General features: G+C 34.7%; 2 pseudogenes across 2 annotated transcripts; both read left to right on the top strand.

The window, feature by feature from the left end:
• Window positions 1-2982: 2982 nt before the first annotated feature.
• On the top strand, window positions 2983-6045 carry LOC143539433 (cytochrome P450 736A117-like; annotated as a pseudogene). The gene is made up of 3 exons (XR_013136441.1): window positions 2983-3505; window positions 4590-4988; window positions 5262-6045. The product of XR_013136441.1 is annotated as a cytochrome P450 736A117-like (transcript).
• A 732-nt stretch (window positions 6046-6777) lies between these two features.
• Window positions 6778-9262, top strand: LOC143540958 (uncharacterized; annotated as a pseudogene). The gene is made up of 4 exons (XR_013136674.1): window positions 6778-6965; window positions 8807-8872; window positions 8981-9055; window positions 9134-9262. The product of XR_013136674.1 is annotated as an uncharacterized LOC143540958 (transcript).
• The last annotated feature ends 9070 nt before the right edge of the window (window positions 9263-18332 follow it).

An 18332-nucleotide genomic window follows, 5' to 3' on the forward strand; every position in this document is an offset into this window, starting at 1 on the left:
ATAACCGGAGAGAGGTAGGTGAGCGGCTGGTGAAGGTCGGATAGAGGTTGAAAACGGTAGAGTTGTCCGATGGTGGTTAGAGGATATTCTGGTGTGAAACGGTGAGGTGCAAAACGACGTCATAGCAACTATGTGTTGGGGGGGTGCGATTTGAAAAGCCATGTAGGATTTTTGGGGTGTGTGTGTGTGCCAACTCATCTAGCCACATCAGCAAATAGTTAACTCCGTTAAATATTTTTAACGGGGGATCATAAAACAAAAAACATGGAAAAAGTGGGACTGCCAGAGAGAAATAACCCAGGTGAAATTATTATTGGCCAACTTATTAAAGATGAGATTATTTTAATCCAATAATCCTTTTTTTCTATGGGTTCATTTATGTAACGTGCAGAGGTATTTTTTTATTGGATAGAGTGATACAGGTTGGACCTTTTAGTTAAAAGCAATAAGATAAAACCCATTTTGGTTAGGCTCATAAGAGCCCAACATATATATACATACCGTTTAATCAGCTTTCATAATTCATTTTGTATTTAAATCACACTTACAAATTATAAAGAGAAGAATGTAACTTATATCTTTGTTGAATCAAGCCAGGAATGTTTATTTGAAATCTGTTTCAAGGAGAATGGTTAATGAGTTTATTTCTAGAAAGTTGAGAGGAAGTCCATTTATCATGGGGGGATAGATTGAATGCTATTCGAGTCCGAGCAAGCTCATTTATATATCTCCACCCGACAGTCAAAAATTGTGCTTTTATATATCACGTCTCTGTCTCGAGCTTGCTCGTTAGCTCGGCATTTTGGTACATTTATTTTGATAACTTTATTTCTTTTTTATGAAAGTATCAAATTATACAAAACCAAACTATCAGTTAGGGTTATAAATGGGACAAACACTAGTAATCTCAAATTCATATCTGATTATAAAAGCGTGTAACATACACAAAGGTAACCGGTTACTTATTACATATCGTGATCATGTACGCATATTAATTTGTTAAAAGTTACCTATTGAAATTCTCAATAATCCATGTGATTGAATGGGTATTAGATGGAATGGCAAAAAGAAGTTGAAAGAAACAAAGAGTAAGATCATTCTCATTAGGTCCTCTATATTATTGTGAGTGAGCTCTCTATGTTCTATAGAGTAGTTGTAAATGGTCGTGAATAGGATAAATAGAGAAATGTTTGTTGATGAGTAACTTGGAGAAACATTGTTTGACCACTGTAATTTTTAATGATTTTTTAAAAGTGATTGTGAGTAGAGTATAGAAAAAATGTAATGTTAAAAATATAAAATAAATATTATTTAATTAAAAATAAGAAAGGAAAAATAGTGTTTTTTAGTGTAATTAATAATTATAGTAGTTAAAAGACAACAAAAAGATAAAATAAAAAAAAGGGTTACGTACTTGGAAATAAAAAAGGTGAGAACATCCAACGTGTTCCCATACGTTGTACTGGAGTGGATCACGTGATACTTTAAAGATGAATTATTAATTTTTGTCTTCGTAAGTTAAGTTTTTAAGGTAGCGTTTAGTATACAAGAATGACAGGGGGAATGAAATGATTCTTTATGTGGGAATGAAGGAAGTGATGTTTCGTTACTCAATGAAATGAAATCATCCATTACACATGAAATCTCATTCCATCAAAATCATTCATTCCCACTCCCTTTCTTTTTTTTCATTCCATTTCTCTCTCACCCTACTTTCTCATCACCATCAGCACCTAACAAGGAAATGTTGAAATTAGTAAAGAAAGTTTTCAATTAAGTTACTTATGCAAATTTTGTGTAAATCAATTTAAAATTATAAATTAAGACACTGGATTTTTATTGGTCAAAAAGCAATGGAGGAAAAAAAGTTAAAAAAACTCAATTATATTAAAAATTAAAAGTAAAATATGTGTTACCACTCCATATCAACATAAAAAATAAACAAAGAGATTTCCTCATTCAAACAAAAAAAGAAAATAATAACATGTTAAAACCTATCATTTAAATAAAATATCAATGTTGAATACCTTAATAGAAACATTTTTAAAACTTGAGTGACTTAATTGAAACACTTTTAAAACTTGGTTGTTATTTTACAAAGTTACCCTTTTTACGCTTTATATTATTATTTTATTGCTTATTGTTGTTGGTAATTTTAGTATTATCAACATATATTTTAGTATATAGATTAACTTGTCAGTCGAGAAAATAACGTTAGAGACTAAACGAGTTATATGACGCGAGAGCGCGGACACGTTTTACACTAACATTATTTGGGCCTTGTTATTAGATTTTATGCTTTGGTTTGAGTAATAGTTTATTTGTGCTTAAGTGTTATGTTAATTTGACTTAATTTGATCAGAATAGATGGATCGGTTTTATTTTTGTCCGATGACTCTTTGGCCAATGGTTCCTTCTCTAGCTCTCTCTCGATCGTAGTACACATACTAACAAATGGTTACAGAAGACCATCAACGAATACAATTATTCTTCATTATTCAATACCATCTACAGAAATTTCAGCCTAATCCATAAATCATTGCGTGTAACCAACAAACAGGTTTATCACGTTTCAAAGACTGATAAAGGGTTCAATTCAATTGTCTGCACAGGCATAAGATTTCTAGGTTTATCTGTTTAATCTGTTTCTTGGTTTTAGACTACAAATATACAACATAACTTATTTTTTAAAAATAAATTTGTAAATACAAGCATTCACTTAATTAATATTATCAATGTAACATTCAACTTAAATATAGTTGCGTTACATAAACAACCACCGCTTGGTGGACCGTGCTTTTGTTGCACAAATACTTTAAGGCGTTGGCACATGTAAACCAGCCAAAAATTAATCATTAAAAAAGTTATTATTTAATAAATTCTATAAGTCGCATTCATAGTACTCTTTTCGACAATCAAACATGGCACTAACTTTCACAATGAATCTTATCTTTCATGTTTCATTTGTAACATTATTATAAGTAACATTAAAACCATAGAAACTAAATAATCAATCATGGTTCCATTGGTGTATGTTCTCTTGTTACTACCCTTATTCTTATTTCTTGTCCACTTAATTATTAATCCAACTTCCACCAACAAAAACCTACCACCTTCACCACCAAAACTACCGGTGATCGGCAACCTCCACCAGATTGGTCGACTCCTGCACCACTCGCTCCATTCGTTATCCGAAAACCATGGTGGACCACTCATGCTCATTCACCTTGGCTCTGTCCCAACCTTGGTCGTCTCATCAGCTGATGCAGCCCGTGAGATAATGAAAACTAATGATCTCTTATTTGCTAATAGACCCGATGTTAAAGTGTGGCACCAACTCCTTTGCAACTTAAAAGTCGTGTCGGTGGCACCTTATGGTGAATATTGGCGACAAGTCAAGAGTATTATGGTTCTTCATTTATTAAGCAATAAAAAGATCGAAGCACATCGTGAGATTAGAAGAGAAGAGATCTCCATTGTTGTTGACAAAATCAATAAATCAAAGGTACCTACTTTATTGGATTGGTTTGGTATGGGTTGCCACATGTATTTAGAAATAAATATATGAGAAATCAGTTGTGTGCAATCCAAATCCACAAATGATTCGATAAACTTAGAGGTGGGCAAACAAACCGGTTAACCTAATCGACCCGAAAATCGAATCGAAACCGAACCGATTATGTAGAAACTGGTTTGGAACCGATTGAAACCGGAGTTTTGGAACCGGTTTGTAGTTTTCTCCACCAAAACCGGTTTCTAACCGGTTAACCGAACCGAAGCCGGTCAAAACCCGAACCGAAACCGATCGTAACATGGTAAGAAACCGGTTTCAACCCGAACCGAAACCGATCATAAACCGGTTTTGATTTTGGTTGACCAAACCGAACCGGTTTTAACCCGAACCGGTTTTGAGTTTATTGTCAGATCACTTCTTAGTTTATTATTAAACAAAGTCACATGTCCATATTCTATTTAATCTTATTACTTTTCTTTTTTATCTTTTATATTTCTTTCTAACATTTAATTTCACTATTAATTTAATTTTGCTTTAGTAACTTGTAATGGTTAACTCAAAGATAAAATAAATATAAATAATACAGTTTCGCTTAACTATTTATTGTGAACAATTCGATATAATTTTTATGAAAAACAAATTTACTTCAACTTTCTTTAATATGGGTTCGTTTTATGAATAGAATAAAAAAATTATGTTATTAAGTATGTTTGATGAATATAAATATTTTTAATTTAAATATATATTGTTTATTTTTAAATATAGAAATTATTTTATATATTTTTATACACATTTAATAAAAAACAATTAGAAATTATATTTATTTAATAAAAAATAGTGAAGTTTGAGTTGCTAATAAAGTAATAAGTGTGGAAAGATTGATTTGGTTTAGTTGGGTTGGGGAGAGAGAGAGAGAGAGAGAGAGAGATTAGTTTAAAGATTGTATTAAGGTGGTATGTGAACGAGAATGGTCTTAAAGTGATATGACAAAATATCAAATCATATATGTAACTATGATAGAAAGAAATTAACAATTATAATAACAATGTAACTAATATATTGCATATGACAACAGGTGGTGGATTTGAGTGATTTGTTTGTAAGGTTTACCAATGATGTGGCGTGTAGGGTGACGTTTGGGAAGAAGTATAGTGATGGAGAGAGTGGGAGGAAGTTTAGGAAGATGTTAGACGAGTTTTTCGAGGTGCTCAGCGGCTTTAACTTGGAGGATCTTGTTCCTTGGCTTGCATGGGTGGACCGGGTAAGAGAGTTTCATGCTAAAGTCGTGAAGGTTGCTAGAGAGATGGATGAGTTCTTGGATGGTGTCGTGGAGGAGCGGTTGATGGGTCAATTGTCAGATGGTGGCGATGGTGGTGATGGTGGTGAAGACTTCATTGATACATTGATAAGGATACAAAAAGAAGACAAGATAGGAGTGGTTCTTGACAAGCTTGCCATCAAAGCACTCCTCTTGGTAACAAATTTTAACGTCTATAGTAGTAGTGAATAAGATATGGTTTATTATTTCTTAAGAAGAAAAATAAAATAATAAAATAATAAAATAATAAAAAGTTGTAATATCGTTTTCATTACACATATGGGAATGATTTGGGGCACACGATGTGAAATGGGGTAAATTAAATAACATGGGTAAGGGTGTTGATTTATTACATGACCAAATAATGTGACAAACGTTTAAATTTATAAACTAGTTTGACAATATTAATAAAAAATAATATTATTGTAGGACGCCTATACTGCTGGAACATATACAACAACTACAGTATTAGAATGGACATTTAGTGAACTTCTAAAACATCGTATGGCTTTAAAGAAAGCACAGTGTGAAGTGAGGATGATTCTCAAGGGTAAGCACCAAATAGACCAAGAAGACATAGATAACATGAAGTACTTGAAAGCCGTGTTCAAAGAAACTCTTCGTCTTCACCCACCCATCCCAACTCTAGTCCCTCGAGTAGCGAGTCAAGATGTCAAGGTCATGGGATATGACGTTAAAAAGGAACTCGGGTTATAATTAACGCATGGACCATTGCAAGAGACCATAAAGTGTGGGATGACCCTAATGAATTCAGGCCTGAGAGGTTTTTAGATTGCAATATTGATTTCAAAGGGCTTGATTTTGATTTGATTCCATTTGGTGTCGGGAGGAGGGGATGCCCGGGGATTGCTTTTGCAATGGCGACAAATGAGAATTTGTTGGCGAACCTTTTGCACAAATTCGATTGGGAGCTACCTAATGGAGGAAATGCAGAATATCTTGACATGAGTGAAAGACCTGGTCTTACGATTCGTAAAAAGGTTCCACTTTTGGCTGTTGCGACACCATTTTCTTCTTAAATCTTGTATGTTCGTAAGTAAATATGATTAAACATGCTCAGGGTTAGCATTTAAGTTTATCACATTAATAACGTGTTAACACTATTTATCACTTTTGTATAATTAAATCACTTTGAAGTCGTTTAGCATATATTGTGGTCGAATAATGTAATGCAATGCTTTTGTCTTTATTTTATGCTAATTTGTTTATGTAATTTATCAAAATGAATTACATAACAATCTTCACGTAAGTCAAATTACATAGAAAAATAAGATGCAACCGATCCGTTTTGGCAGTTTTGGTTAATTGGTTTTCAAGGTTATAGCGAGTCAGTTATGGGTCGGTTAATCGTGACCAAACTAATATATAATTGAGTCTAAATTTTTGGTAATAAAAAAATAAAAATGACATGACATGGTTCAACAAAATATATAATTCTTAATATTAATAATATATATTCAAACAAACGATAAATGGAATCATATAGTATAAAAATGATAGTGATATTAGTTTATTACCTTCTTTAATTTTCTCCAAATTATCAACAGTGTGTCTAATCATACTACATAAAGTTGTAAATCTTGTAAATGGGGTGGTTCGGTTTTGCCGGGTTTGAAATTATCTTTAACCAAAACCGACCCGTATTTTGCGATTTTCAAAAATTCATTAAACCGGCCCGCTAGTTATGTCGGTTATCGGTTAAAATCGGTTCGATTATGTCGGTTATAGTTCGGTTAATGGTTATGGCGGTTAATTTGCACACCTCTGCCTCTAACTAATCACACATAGATAGCCCAACTTTGTTCATCAAGTGGATCTCAACCCACAATATAAGGCCCAGATCCGGTTTCATTAACGGGCCGAACTTTTCGCCCAAATTCTAAAACCCTCATCATCTTCTGGAGCAAACACACACAGTGAGTGTAATCAATCAATCGATCGATAAAAAGCTATGCAGAGATCATGTACAGGCTTATCACGGCTTCTCGTATCAAACCGATTGTTTTCCACATCCACAAAAGATGATAAGATCGTAGCGTCAGTGCTCTTCGAACGGCTTCCGGTCATTATCCCCCAAGTCGATCCCGTTGTTTACGCCTTTCAAGAGTTCTCGTTAGTCATTTCTATCATTCTATTTATTATTATTATTATATTATCTGGAAATTGTATTTATTAATTGAGGTAGAAAGAAATTAGGGGTGTTATTTGGGTTTTAGGGTTTAGCTGAAATTATGATTTTAAAATGATGAAAGGGTGTGCCTTGGGGTAGGGTGGGTTTTGGGCTAAGATCGAACTGAACCGAAACCGAAATGTTGGTTTTTGAGTTTTACAAAACGTTCGGTTGCGGGTTTTTTTTTGGTTGCTTTGGTGTCGGTTTTGGGCTAAAATCGAAATTTTGGTTTTTGAAACTGTTCGGTTTTGGTTTTTCTGGTTTTGGGCTAAAACCGAATAGAACCGAACCAAAATCGAAATGTAGGTTTTTGAGTTTTCTAAAACGTTCGGTTGCGGTTTTTTTGCTTTGGGGTCGGTTTTGGGCTAAAATTGACATGTTGGTTTTTGAAACTTTTCAGTTTTGGTTTTTCTGGTTTTGGGCTAAAACCAAACAGAACCGAACCAAACCAAAATCGAAACATAGGTTTTTGAGTTTTCTAAAACGTTCGGTTGCGGTTTTTTTGCTTTGGGGTTGGTTTTGGCTAAAATCGAAATGTTGGTTTTTGAAACTGTTCAGTTTTGGGTTTTCTGGTTTTGGGCTAAAACCGAATAGAATGAACCAAACCAAAACCGAAATGTAGGTTTTTGAGTTTTCTAAAACGTTCGGTTGCGGTTTTTTTGCTTTGGGGTTGGTTTTGGGCTAAAACCAAAATGTCGGTTTTTGAAACTGTTCAGTTTTGGTTTTTCTGCTGTTAGGCTAAAACCGGACAGAACCGAACCAAACCAAAATCAAAATGTAGGTTTTTGAGTTTTCTAAAACGTTCGGTTGCGGTTTTTTTGCTTTGCGGTCGGTTTTGGGCTAAAACCAGAATGTTGGTTTTTGAAACTGTTCAGTTTTGGTTTTGGGCTAAAATCGAACCAACCAAAAACCAATATTTTGGTTTTTTGAGTATATTAGAACCGCCTGGTTTTGCTTTTTTGGTTTGTGATTTTGCCATTTTGTTTTGAAAATAATGGTCCAAAAAATAATGAATATGGGTTTATTATTTTTTTTAGCTATTAATTAGTCGATTATTATACATTTGTGCTAAAACATTTGGGTAAACTATATTTTAAACTATTATAAATTACTCAAAATTTAAAAGAAAAGCTAAAAATGGATAAGTTTGGTTCTGTTTTTTTGGTTTTAGTTGCACACAAAACCAAAACCGAATCGGAAGTTTGGTTTCTACGAAAACATCAAACCAAACCGTCGGTTTATGTTTCTGTTTGGTTTGGGTTTTTAGGTTTATTCTGATTAATTGAGAATGACACAGAAGATATTATGTACTTTTGTTATCAGTTATTATTCAGTTTTAAGGTCAAAGTGTCTGTCTTATCCTTGAACTTGAGTTGCAATGAGTTGTTAACTTGACTACACTTTGCAATCTGTTTAAATCTGGATTCAGATTGATAAGTAGTATGCTGAATTCTCACTCGCAGCTCATACTTAATAAAATGCAATTATTATGGTTGGAACTTACATTTTTCTCAAATTTTCATTTTAGTATTTTTTTTCTTTTTTTTTAAAGCCGCCTGTTGGCTCATGGTTTATTTGTCAAGCAAATGCTTCTTGCATATATGCAACTTTAACATTTACTTTCTTCTACAAAAGATTTATCAACTGGTCATCATTGTGTTACTGCTCGTTACTGGATCTTCGACTTTTAATTTTGTTAGACGATGATGCTGTAATACCTTAGTTCACTATTTAATTGTGTTTTTCTAGTCTAATGTGTATATCCTCTCATGAAAACATGTAGCTTTAATTGGAGGCAACAGTTTCGTCGGGCATATCCTGAAGAATTCCTAAAAAAATCTGATGCGAGGTAATTTTTTTTGTAGCAGTTGGACGGATTTTGTGCTCTTTAAACTACCCTAAGCCCTTAATATATTGGATGTTTTTTTTGGTGTTGTTCTTGCACGTCTATTTTCAGGGGTAAAGGCGAATACCAAATTGATTTTAAACCAGCTCCTAGGATCACTGAAGCCGACAAAACCGATGATAAAAAGTACGATTTTTAACCAAAATTTGGTATTCTCAAACTGCCCTTTGAGTAATATTTAATACTTGCACTCGGTTTTTGTAGGTCATTGCAAAGAGCTCTTGACAGAAGGCTGTATCTTCTTTATGGTGATGCATATGGTTCTCCCAAAGGCTGCCCGTATGGCACTTTCCTGAAAAAGTTTACAAGTCTGAAGAGACGCTGCAAAGGTAATTTTGACATTTTGTAATTTTACTAACATATTTTCGTTAATATCGTGTACTCATTGGTTAAATAAACTATTCATTCAGTGTGCAGAATCTGCACTAGAATCTGTTATTGGAGATTTATCGCATACTTACTTTGTCGGAAATGCCCCAATGGGCCATATTGCAATGCCACCTACCGAGAACGACAAAGATAATCAATTCATGGTATGCAAAATGACTTGATTCTTGAATTTGCAATAATCGGTTTGAAGTTTTTTCTTTGAACTTGGCGTTGACAAATTTTATATTTTGAATTTGTTTTCCAGAGGTTTTTCTTTAAGTCTCAAGTGATTGCAACAAATAAGTTTGATATTAAAAGCAAAGATTTCGTGTGGGTGACGAAGGACGAGTTGTTGGAATACTTCCCGGAGCACAGCGAGTACTTGACGAAAATGATCATCAGCTGAACCGGTTCATGTTCAACTCAAGATTATTAAGCAATTTAATAACTTAGTTGATGTTCACGCGGAGAGTTAAATGCATGTGTTCTTATTTCCGGGTTTAGAAAAAGCCCAAAACTTGGATTTTGGTTTTTGATAATGTAACAGTTGTATCCTTTTTTAGACTGTTTTATTAGAGACACATTTATTTGAATCTTATGAATCCCAGAAAGTTTTTAGTTATCTTGGTAGAGTTTATAAGACTTTAAACCTTTAGTATTTGGCTTGTATCTTGAAAGCTTTTTATAAAGTACATGGGGTTTGAAAAAAATGATGAGCTAACGTGTATTTATTTTCTTTAAAATGACTTATAATTTTGATATGATGAACTAGTTCTCTGGTATTTATACACGGTATATTTTTTTTAGTTGCCTTGAAATATAAAAAGTTGCAATTTGTTTTAGCGAGACAAACTAGAGTATATGCATGGAGCTGGCAAGTGCATGCCCCACATACACCATTGATCCATCTTTGCATTTAAAGACCCGTTTGTCACCACGTGCAGCGCAAATACATTCACAACGGGCCCACACAATTTAAATGTTTAATTTTCTTCCTTGTTTTTATGAACGACTCTTCTGTTAATTTGCAACAGTAAGTTTTATAATTATAAATTAATAATAATAATTTTTTAATGCAATTATAAGTAACTTAAATAACGGAAAAATATGCATATTAACAACTAAGTAATAACATTAAATAAATAATAATTTAATAACGGCTAGTTTTTTTCTTTCCATAACGACTAGATGAGGTGAGTCGAGGGCAACCGAGGAGTTCAGCACAAGAATGGTTAGATTTAATGGCTTGGAACATAAGAAGTTAATGCTAGAATAGCAGGAAATACTTTTCATCAACACAAGATATATTGACCAGGAAAAACGAAGCGTTAATGAAGTTTTGTATAAGCTGATCTAACATAAGTACAACATTTGGGTCTCCGTTTTTTAAAATTATGTAGTGTTGTTGCTTTTCTTATTTAAGTTTTATCTGTGTAATTTATTTTTTTAAAAAGATGCAAGTTTATTCATGTATTATTTTAATTTAGTTTAATAATTTTAAAATATTCAACAACTATTTATTTAATAATTTTAAAAGTCCATCAGCTAGATTTTTTAAAACGTTCCAACGACTATTAAAAATATCAATGTTACAATAAAATTTAATTAATAAGTTTATTTAGTTATTTAAATTATTTCTTAAAACAAAAAGAAAACATTTATTCAATAAAAATGTAAAGTATAATGATGATGTGAAATATTAAGGTTGGATGTGAGAAGAATAAGTAGAAAGCTAATGCGGCATTTTAAGTAGGCCAACATGTTGGAAGTGCACCAACCAACGTTACAATTTTTACCTTATCACCAAATGTACTATCTTCCCTCTGTTAAATTAGTCATATCATGTCTCTACTTTACTCACAATGATGCGTGCCAACTCACCCACGTAACATTACACCCACGAACCAATTATTATTCCTAATCGTTTAGAGTTAGTAGGTTAGCGATACTATTAGTTTGTTTCGGCTATTTTAGCCTGTATAGTGGTTTTTTAATTTTCGTATTATGATCATGAATGAAGAAGATGATTTAGTGTGATATCCCTCCATAATTCTATTAAGTTTAGTTCCGTTCTATTTTCTTTGAACTAACTAGTACATATCACGCAACTGTCACTAGGGTGCGTTAAGCATACAATAGGTACAACCAACGCCTTATTTTATAGAATTCAGATTGACCCTCGGTAGTAAGAAGGTGAAAATCTTCTATGAAATACGTGATTTAACTCCTTCATGTCAGTGTCGGCAAGTGGTAGCATACAACATTATCAGAATTCAAATACCACGTGCTAAGAGGGGTTCGAAGACCTTAGAAGGTAGACGCTGTGATTGTGGTTGCATCTCTAATTCTTCATCTAAGTCCATTAATAAATGAAATACATAACTTTCAAAATCCTATACTTATAGTGTAACATTCGTCAATTTTCGGACCCGAAAACCCGACTCGTTTAAATTCTTTTATTATTATTATTATTATTATTATTATTATTTGATTTTAGTTATAGGATTGTGAAAAATCAACCCCTAGCCAACTTTGATTAACTTTTGAATCCACATTTATAGACCAGGGACCAAACTGAAAATATTAATTAAATTCCTTTATTCCTTTTCCTCACCTACGATCAGCCGACGAGAAACCTCCCCCCCCCCCCCCCTCTATCTTGGACCATAATTTTCGGACAAAATCGCGTAGTTGGCGTTATCATATCATTAGCCTACCTTAAACGCGTTTAACCGACACTCTAATTGTGGTAAAACATCATGTATGACAGCTAATTGATTCGCAATTACAACCATAACGAACCGCCACTTAATCACTTTTAAAACCCTATATAAACTCGATTAAAATTCAATTAAATCACACCATACCACCCCTGTTACGTTGCGACCCTAACCCCTCACCTAATTTAAGCATACAAAGCCGCTAAGACCTGATTCGTGTTCAAGCTAGGGCCGCGACCATATACTCCTAGTTCTCCCTCAATTCGTTAACATACAAGGATTATCTTTCGGTGAACCTCGAGGAGGTTGACCGTTTTCATCCTAGCTCTTTCTTTTATTATCTCGTCCTCGTTTATCCTATTCTATAAGGTGAGTTTACATATCCCCCCTTTTCATCTTTTAAGTTTTGGGGGTGGCATGTATACCCTATTTATTTTACTCATTTTTATTCCACATCTATTCAAAACACAATTCAATATATGTTTATGTGTGATTATTGCATGTTCTATGATAATGCTCTATGTGCTTAGTTGTTTATTTTATGTTTGGTGGTTGGTATCTCATCCTCATCTAGTATGATCATACATTTACCCAAGTACATCGATTTCGTATCAATGAGAACGGGTCCACATTTATTTAGTTATTTACATTTTCATAGAAACTGTAATATTCATCATTTACATATGAATTGTGGTTTTTATCTATATATGTATCTCAACTAAAACTTATGTATTCTCACCAACATTCGTGTTGACAAACTCTAATTTTATACATGCTATAGGTACAAGTAATTTACATTGTTCAAGATCGAAGAATTTAGTTTTACCTTAGGATATTATTAAAAATACAAAACATGATGTAATCGTTGTTCTGTTTATTGAATTTGTGTACTTGTTTTGTTATTAACGAATTAAATAATTATTGTCACTTTAATTAGTGTCTTTCGAGCTACTGTCCAATCAATACGTTACGCCCCGGCATGTTCCGCCACCTTTGGTCGGGGTGTGACAGATTGGTATCAGAGCCGAAGGCTATAAGATAGGTGGTTAGATATAACGACCTAGTCGCATGCTTAGGGTCCTATACGTGATATGTCTTTACGTGTTTGCATCCTGAATTATATTATTGATTGCAGTAGCTTAAATATTATTTAATGATTTAATATTATTCTTGTACACAAAATCACACACTTAATCCGAGGCTATGCCTCACTCTCAAAATTGTTTTCAAAACTTTAGGACGATTTTTAAAAAATGGGAAATTCCTTAAGAAATCCCGCCTTTTTACTCCCCTCTCCTTGAGGATGATTCGTGGGACGGATATGTAGTAACTGTAAGAGGGACACACTTGTTTACCGAACCCTTGACACCAAGGCTTGCGAGCCTAAGGAAGTGCAATGCGTATAAATCTCAACCAACCGCGAGACCTGGTTGCCTTCCTGGAGTGTTCGGTAAGGGTGTGGAACTTATTAGGCCAAAGCATATCACACCAAACGTACTCGAATCTACTACACTCATTGTATCAATATGGTCATGTGACGATCACACTCTTAAATCAACGATGAAATTTTTGTTTAAATACGTATTTTTTTATTTTGTTAAGAATGAATATTTTCTCAAATTATCAATTTCATCAATACTCTAAGTTAAGGTTATTAGAATTTTATTTTGTATTCTCATGTATTTCCACAAAACTCGAAATTTCACATAGTTATACAATTTTTCTTTTTCCAAAAAAAAAAATAAATTTTTCACGTGTCGTCATTGTAGCATGTCTTCTTCCCGCCTTATCAACCGTAACCGTCGCACCAGCAACTCGGCCCGTAGCATGTCATCCCGCATCGCCAAGGGAATTGTGGAAGCCCTCCAAACAATCATCTCTCAATTGCAAACTGTGAATGCTTCTTCATCATCCACTACTCCGAACCCAATTGCTTACCCTCTCAAACAATTCAAGAGTGCCAACCAGCCCAAATACCCCGGTATCGACGGTGCTACCGTTCTCCTCCAATGGTTCGAAGAAATGGAGAGCATATTCCTCCAATGTGAATGTCCCGAGGACAAGAAAACCAATTACGCCTCGAGCAAGTTTAAGAAGAATGCCCTCAATTGGTGGAATGGTGAGAAGCGCATGCTTGGCGCTGAGGTTGCCATGGCCTTGCCATGGGATGACCTCAAGAAACTTATGCTCAAGAAGTTCTGCCCGAAACATGAGATTCGGAAGTTGGAAGATGAATTTTGGAATTTGAAACAAGAAAGTGGTAATGACATCGCCTACAATGATCGTTTCCATGAACTGAGCCTTCTCATTCCCCACATGTTCACCCCACTTGAGCGTGCAATCGAAAAGTACATCTCGGGTTTGCCGATGGAAATCCAAGACTCCGTTCTAAGCCGTGGCCCTCAAACGCTCCATGATGCTATCACCCTAGCCGGTACCCTCACAGAGAACCACGTTAAGGTCGGGACCTTGACGCGGAAAAATTCCAAGAAGCCCAATGATAAGCCTGCATCCGAGCCCACCAAAGAACCTAAGCCCGAATCTCCCAAACCCGAGTCTTCTAAGCCCGAATCATTCAAGCACAACAACTCTCCCCATTACCGTAACAATAAAAGAAAGTCCAATTTCCAAAACTATGTCTTGGCCCAATCGCAAACCCAACCCACCAAGAAACCCTACACAGGACCCCACCCATTATGTGATACTTGTAACTTTCACCATTCGCCTAACCTCAAGTGTCGAAAATGCACCCATTGCAATCGATTTGGTCACCTCTTTACCACATGTCGTGAACGCAGCCAAATTTTGATGCAACCATTTACCTCACCTCTTACCCAACCATTACCTTATGCTCAACCGTTTACTCAAGCACCCTCAACTATTAGAGCTTGTTACAATTGTGGAGACCCTAGCCATTTTCGCAATGCATGCCCAAGACTCGCATACATGAACCAAATTTAATCCTACCCAACTCAAACCGCTCAATATCAAGCCTACCAAGCCCAAGTAAATCAACTTCAACCAATCCAAGCTCAACCCATCCAAGCAATTCAAGCCCAACCCATTCAACCAATTCAAGTCAACCAAATCCCAATCAACCAACCAGCCTCAAGTGACCAAGCTACCCAAGGGAAAGTGTGTTACATCAACGGTTCCCAAGTCTAAGCCTAACCCTTTATGAAGACATGCTACGCAAAGACGTTTCTTTTATTTAGTTCTTTTCATTTAAATCTAATGTATTAACTTCATTAAATCTCTAGTTTTATTACGAATAAGAATTATGGTTATTTATAATGGTATTCAATCTCTTATTTATTCCTATCTTGTCGTTTATTACACTATTTATTGCTACACAATTTATTAGCATGATTTAAGTGGTCTATGACCGGTTATTCACCGGGACTATGTGCATGGTGATGTGCATAGTTATCTAATAGTACCGTATTTGTATCATAAACTACCTATGACCGATTTCCTACAAATGTTTTGGAAATTGGGACTATGAACATGTGTTGTACATAGTTATCTAATAGGAGTCACATGTACAAATTTTATTTCGATATTTAATACATGACTACCCAAACCCTCCAAACTCACCTCATCCTCACGTCACTCTTTCCTCATCCGGTTTTATAATCTTGATTTTAAGCCTCATATGTTATTATATTTCTCTAATCATGTGATTCGTTTGATATGTGAACCTGACTATGTGAATACTTATTCGTAAATTTTGTTGTCATCCTAAGTATTTCTATTCAAAATTCCCTCTATCTATTTATTTAATTTAGTTATTATTACTTTTGATGATTAACTTAGTAATTTCGCTTTATTTTTCAAAGTTGTTACTAGCTATTTATGTCAATCAAATTTCACTCAATTATTTATTTATTTTATTTTATTGCTCTTGCTCAGATAGTTCCATTTATTTATCGACTTAAAAAGTTTTTCATTTACCTTGTTTTTCGAACCCGCACAACGGGACGAACTATGTGCATCATGTGACGACCTAAATAATTATGAGTGAACGCATAATTATCAAAGTCATCTCATGGAACTCATGGTGAATACGGTTGTGTGTCATAACTCGGAACCTAGGGTGATTTTGGGTAACGGTACAAATATCGATGTGATAAGGGCATGGTGTATACGCCGTTGGTACATCCTATATATAAGTGTCCTTATCATGTCTTCCGTTTGTAGCGTTATTTGGGTCACCTGAAGATCGGTGTTATTTTTATATATATATAAAAAAAAATCTCTTGACACTTACCTTATTTCATTATGTTATGTTTTTCTATAATTTCGGGACGAAATTTTTAAAAAGTTGTGAATACTGTAACATTCGTCAATTTTCGGACCCGAAAACCCGACTCGTTTAAATTCTTTTATTATTATTATTATTATTTATTTATTTGATTTTAGTTATAGGATTGTGCAAAATCAACCCCTATTTGAATCCACATTTATAGACTAGGGACCAAACTGAAAATATTAATTAAATTCCTTTATTCCTTTTACTCACCTACGATCAGCCGACGAGAACCCCCCATATCTTGGACCATAATTTTCGGACAAAATCGCGTAATTGGCGTTATCATATCATTAGCCTACCTTAAACGCGTTAAACCGACACTCATCGTCCTCGATGAGGCATGTCCCATCATCCCGAACGGCACAAGAGTGGCTCTGATACCACATGTAACACCCTTGGCAAACACAACATCGTCCCACTCTTAGGCTATCCCACATCGGCTGTGGACAAGAGAGATCCTTGGTTCATAAGTAAATGTCCAGCCTCTTCAATCACCAACGCGTTTTGGGCTTAGTTGGCTGTTGAGCACATGAAAACTCCACGGTTAAGCGTGCTTAGGTGGAAGTAGTATTAGGATGGGTGACCTCCTGGGAAGTCTCCATCTGGGCAACCAAAATCAAATCCGTGATTTCCCGGATGGGCAACCCATCTAGGGCAAAGCGGACAATATTGGTGGTACGATAGGCCGGGGTGTTACATATAGAAAAGTGTACTTCTATTTATATATAAGAATTAAATCAAACAAATTACGCCCTGCTTGTGGTGCGCGCATATAATGTATATATGTGTGAACTCTCATGTGGGTAAAAGTGAAATTGCATTAAATTTTGTCGTTATTTTACTACTCTCGTGAAAATAACGTTAAAAATGGCGGAAAGGTTAATCAGGCATCATGTGGTGGCTTTAATAGGTGAAAGACAATGGTACATGCACCAATTGGCCGGTGGGTTGAGTGTTATGTGCCTTATGTCCAAGGCTTGATGCAAAACTATTATCAAGTCGGGGGTCTCACCAGAAGTAGCCTCTTAATTCCTACGGGTAGAGGTAAGACTGTTTACATGTGACCTGTCACACCCCGACCAAAGACGGAACATGCCGGGGCGTTACGTATTGATTGGACAGTAGCTCAAAAGACACTAAATAAAGTGACGATAATTATTTAATTCATTAATATCAAAATAGGTACACAATTATAATAATCAAAACAATTACATCATATTTATTATTTGCATATATGTCCTAAGGTAAAAACTAATATCTTCAATCTTGATCAAGGTAAATTACATAAGTTTATCAACATGAATGTTGGTGAGAATACATAAGTTTTAGTTATATATATATATATATAGATAAATCACAATTCATATGTAAATGACGAGTATTACAATTCTTATGAAAATGTAAACAAACTAAATAGATGTGGACCCGTTCTTATTGATACGAAATCAAAGTACTTAGGTAAATGTATGATCATACTAGATGAGGATAGATGAGGATGAGATACCAACCACCAAACATAAAGTAAACAATTAAGCACATAGAGCATTATCATAGAGCATGCAATAGTCACACATAAACATATATTGAATTGTGTTTTGAATAGATACGGAAATAAAAATGTGTAATGTAAATAGGGTATACATGCCACCCCCAAAACTTAAAAGGTGAAAAAGGGGGATATGTAAACTCGCCTTAGAGAGTAAGCAAATGAATAAATACGTTAAGATTGGTAGGAGAATAAGCGTCGCGCTCGAGAGGTAGCAAAGTCAAATCCTAACAAGTGTAATAACGGGAAAACTACAAATTAACAAATGGACTAAGAGAGAAAACGAGATAGGAACGGGTATTGAGCGTATAGCATATTTTATTTAAGGAATATTGGATTTTAATAATCCCTATTGAATGGTATTGGCCGATAATAATCCCTATTCATTTTATCGCCACTAGCGGTCCCAAATTCAAAAAAGTTGCCCCCCCTAATGGTCCCCCGTTAAAAAGGACT

Source organism: Bidens hawaiensis, unplaced genomic scaffold (genome assembly GCF_021521415.1).
Source record: "Bidens hawaiensis isolate Kalapana, Puna unplaced genomic scaffold, B.hawaiensis_p1.1 tig00000820_1, whole genome shotgun sequence".
NCBI classification, from domain to species: Eukaryota; Viridiplantae; Streptophyta; class Magnoliopsida; order Asterales; family Asteraceae; genus Bidens; species Bidens hawaiensis.